The sequence below is a fragment of the Humulus lupulus genome, chromosome 3, assembly GCF_963169125.1.
Source record: "Humulus lupulus chromosome 3, drHumLupu1.1, whole genome shotgun sequence".
In the NCBI taxonomy this organism is placed as follows: Eukaryota; Viridiplantae; Streptophyta; class Magnoliopsida; order Rosales; family Cannabaceae; genus Humulus; species Humulus lupulus.
Window position 1 is genome coordinate 254,282,718 of NC_084795.1, and position 5,029 is coordinate 254,287,746.

General features: G+C 40.1%; 1 non-coding gene across 1 annotated transcript; it reads right to left on the minus strand.

Annotated features, from left to right (window-relative positions):
- Positions 1–4,491: 4,491 nt before the first annotated feature.
- Positions 4,492–4,598, minus strand: LOC133828350 (small nucleolar RNA R71). The gene has a single exon (XR_009890975.1). It is a non-coding gene; the product is annotated as a small nucleolar RNA R71 (small nucleolar RNA).
- Positions 4,599–5,029: the final 431 nt, after the last annotated feature.

A 5,029-nucleotide genomic window follows, 5' to 3' on the forward strand; every position in this document is an offset into this window, starting at 1 on the left:
TGTCAGGGATGCACAACTCAGGGCTGAAGACGACCTTAAAATGGCTCTACAGGATCAAGAAGCGGCTCAACAGGGAATGTAGGCCACTCGGTGGGAGCTGGAAACAATTCAGCGGGAGCTAGAGGCCAAGGAGATAGAGATCAAGAGGGTTCAAGAACTATATGCTAAGCTGGAGGAGGACAAGAAGACAACTTTTGAGTTCATCGAGAGTGAGAAGGCTCGTCTTCTTGAGGTATTTAGGACTAAGAATGACCATGTCGTCGACATGATGATGTATCGGATTTGGGCCACCAATCCCGACCTCGACACCAACTTCCTGTCTGTCAAGGAGACTGAGTATGTCAATAGTTGGCAAGCTTTATAGGATAAGGAAGAGGCCAGGCTCGGAGCTCAACAAGTCGCAAAGGCCATCGAGCAAACTGGAATGGTGGTTGACGCAGCTTCCAATCCTTAAAGGCCAACACATGGATTGTGAGCCATAGTTTTTTATTTACTCTATAATTATCCTTTTTGATGCCCTTGGGACAAGGACAATTATAACTCGAAGTTTGAGTTATTTGACAAGTTTATATTTTAATGGTAATGTTTTATACTTAAATCCATTTCTCCAAATCTTTATACATATTATCTACCTTTATCGTTATTCCTTGATAGCATACGTCATATTTCTAGTTTGAAATATTTCGAGCATACTACAAAGTACTTTCTTTTATATTTGTTTATCTATACAAATATTATCGTGCTTAAGCTCGATCTTCCATGTATTCATACATAGTTCATTCGATTGCACATTTTCGACTTCATTATTATCTAGGTCAAATGTTACTTTTACCATGTATTTTTATTAAAAAAAAAAATACTTATTGGCATGTAACTTGGTTAGTCTAGTTATTTCTTTCTTTACTATATTAACTTTTCTCATCCTCAAGTATGGTCTCGAGGTTGCGAGATCAAAATTTATTTGCAAAAAAATTCCAGCTCAGTCTCGACTCATGAATTTCGTTGGTGATAAAAAAAATTTAGGCTTGTTTAGCGTCTAGATTTTATGAAGGTTTTCATTAGGTTAGGGCTATTTTATTGCAGAATTATGCTTGTTTGTTCATGTTTCAGGTTTTTGATGATAAGATGGTGAAAACAGTGGAATGAAGTGAAAGTTGAAGAAAATCGAGTTATTTTGGAGAAAATCGAGTCATTCGGGAGCAAGAAGTTCGAGTAATGTTTCTGTGAATAGTGCTACAGCGCTACAAAAGGAGAAATTGAAAGTGTTGAATCTACCAGTAGCGCTACAACGCTACAAAACAAGTGCTACAGTGCTATCAAGACCTAAAGAGTAGCGCTACAACGCTAGTGAAACAATTTTTTGATTCGATTTGGATCTGAAAATTTTGCTATAGAGCTTAAGACCTAGCGCTACAGCACTATCGACGCGGTTTTGAAATTTTTTGCCACTTTTTGAAGGACAAAACAGTCTTTTCACTTGGGAGCCTTGGAAAGCTACTTAAGGGACATTATTCTGCAAATTTTGTAGGCAGTTTTAGTTTTATAAACCCTAGATTTAGAAAAGGCTGTTGTAATTAGATTTTTTTTCCTACTTTATGATTTTTCTAGATTTTCTCCTCATCTGAATTCTTTACGTTATATTTCTATGAACAATTGTTGGAATTTTATTGTCATTATGTTATCTATGAACTAAACTTTGCACCTAGGGATTAATGTAGTCACTTGAATTTCAATTTAATTTTATTATGATATTCTATTGATACTTCTTCTCTATTCTAATCTATATGATGTTTGTTTAATGCTAGTAAATACTTGATCACTATTTACTTGATTTAATGATTTTGATTCAAAATTTGAAAGATGAGAATTGAATATGCTATCATTATATAGACATAGGTTGCATATTGGAAGAAAGTACCTCCATGACTTGTGTAGTAATTAGGTTTCCAAGCTTAATGCCTTCTATATGTTTAAGTTTATCACAAAATTGTAGAAAACATGCATATAGGCTGAGATCATATATCTTGAAAAAGAATAGGAATCACTTATGTTAACCAGCTATTAGAATAGGAAGAAGAGATTTCGAATTGATTGGTAAAATTAATAGAATGAAAAGTTGATGAAATTAATTCCTAGGCTTTTTATTATTGATTTTTAATTCGTTGATTCATTGTTTTGCTTACATTTATTTAAATTTTGTTCATATTTTAGAGTATTCATTTTAATTTTAATTATTCATCTAAATTTTAATTCACCAAATAGAATTTGAAATAAATTATTGGTAATGGGTTAACAATCCTTGTGGGAATGATACTCTATTTATTATCTATATTACTTTATGTGAACACAACAGATTGGACATGATTCTGGAAGACCCAAGCCTCACGCAAGGCCTTCGCGAGATTGACCTGTCTCACCCCACGCAAGGCCCAATCTCATTTCACCTTGCTTACCTTGCTGTAGGTCCTATGGACCGGTTCCTAGGTGCCACGCACCTAGGCGCCTCGCGACGCTAGCCACGCGCCCAGCCACCTCACGCCACCAACCACACACCATCTCGCGAGACCACGCCTCGCAGCCCTCACCTAGGTGCCCAGGACTGCGGACCATCCTATCTCGGGAGTCCCCATCTATCGAGGCCACATCTCGCAAGGCCACGCCTCAGCCATGCTCAAGCGCCCAAGACCGCGCACTGTCTCACAGGCCATGCCTAGGTGCCTAGGCCCACGCACCTTCCCTCCTCGTGAGGCCCATCTCGCGAGGCCATGCCTCAGCCGTGCCTAGGTGTCTAGGCCTTCACACCATCCCATCTCGTGAGGCCCCATCTCGCGAGGCCACATCTCACGAGGCCACGCCTCTGCCGCGCTCAATCACCCAAGACCACGCATCGTCTCGCAGGCCACGCCTCGGTCGCGCCTAGGTGCCCAGGCCCACGCACCTTCCCATCTCGCGAGGCCACGCCTCTGCCGTGCCTAGCCGCCCAAGAGCGCGCATCGTCTCGTAGGCTACGCCTCGACCGCGCCTAGGTGCCCTGGCCCTCGTACCATCCCGCGAGGCCACACCTCAATGATATAAGCATATGCCCCACTGAAAAAGGCCCTTCTCTATTTTCTAAGGAAGGTGTCACCAGCGGGGCATGACTCCAACATGCTTATCTCACTCAAGGCTACAAATCCTCTAATATTTAGCAAAGTAAAAATGGGCTTAAAGTAAGGGTTTATCTTGGATATACAAGAGCCACCTTCAGGTACAAGGCACGCATATGGGAACAGGTTGTACGACCATGAGAAACACAGAGGCGTGACTCTGACGTCCGTACTAGACAGGTAATGATGGTACAAGTTAGTACCAATGGTGAAGGCACTACCTGCACGTCTCTAACCATGTATTAGGGTCGACACCACAACCACCTGTGCCACTACGTCTGGTGCCACTTCTCTGACACTAGTACTAAATAAGTAGTTGAGGCGTTGCCACGGCCCTGACTACGTAACAGAGCCGGCACCACGACCTTTTGCACCACTACTGCCTGTACCACCACACTGATAACGTTCTGGTGAACAATCTGGTCCCCTGGGACCACAATGTATTAGGGGCCATTAGAGCCCACTATTAAGGGAACCTCACTTCTAAGATCATATTAATCTAAGAGCAATATACAAGTTTTCTTTCTATTTTTCACTTGCAATTTTCTTTCAAGTTTCTATAAGTTCATTTGTGTTCATCAAATCTTGATTTAAATTTTTGAGTTTTCCACCCATATTCCATTGACGAGTTCTTATTGTCAACACTTGAATCGATTGCGTGCACTTACGTATCATATCTTCATGATAAAATTTTTGGCGCCATTGCCGGGGACCTAATAATCAATATGAAATATAATTGTTTTTCAATCTACTTTGGTTTCCATTTAACATTTTCTAAAAAAAGTTGCTTTTAAATTTCTCAATTTCAAGTGACTTATTTTATGCGATGTAACGGTTCAAAAATACTAGTACCTGTTGATCCTGAGATTGGGAAGACCTACAAAAGAGAAAAAAACATAAAACACTTGAAAAGATTGCCCAGAATGTCAATAATGTCGCTAATAATAATCTGAATCAGGGTAATGCAAGGAACGATGCAGCTGAGGTAGATTTAACTTTGAGGGACTATGTACTCCCTACTGTTACAGGGATGCATTCTAGTATTCACCCACCTACTGTGGAGGCAAACAATTTTGAAAAAATTCAAATGGGTCAGAATTGTGTTCAATTTGGGGGGCTACCTAATGAGGATCTGAACCTCCATATTACTAACTTTTTGGAGTTATGCGATACTTTCAAAATGAATGGGGTTAGTAATGATGCAATTCGTTGGAGGTTATTTCCATTATTGTTGAGAGACATGGCAAAAAGTTGGTTGATTTTGCTGCAAGCCAATTCCATTCTGACATGGGAAGACCTTGCTCAAAAATTTCTCGCTAAGTACTTTCCTCCTTCTAAATATGCACGGATTAGAGGTGAAATAAATAATTTATGTCAATTTGAGGGGGAATCATTATATGACGCTTGGGAGATGTTTAAAGAGTTGCTGCGAAAATGTCCACATCATGGTATAGTGAAATGGATATTGGTGCATACTTTCTATAATGGACTGAGGGGAAACACAAGGACTATCATAGATGCAGCAGTATGTGGAGCATTTATGAGCAAAAGCGCTAACGAAGCTTATGAGCTTTTATAGGAGATGGCCATGAATAATTATAATTGTCCATTTGAGCGAGAAAATAAGAAGGTGGTAGGAGTTCTAGAAGTTGATCTTATTGCTATGCTCACTACTCAAATTGCTTCGCTAACGAAACAAATACAACAAAAAAACAACAGTTCAGCTAAAGTGATGCAACTACAACCTGCTCCTATCAGTTGTGAGACATGTGGAGGCCCTCATCACTTTCAGCAATGTCCAGCGTGGAGTTCTTATTCGGTTGATGATATCCCACTTGAACAGATTCAAGCCATTGGTAATTTTCCAAGGCAACCAAATAACA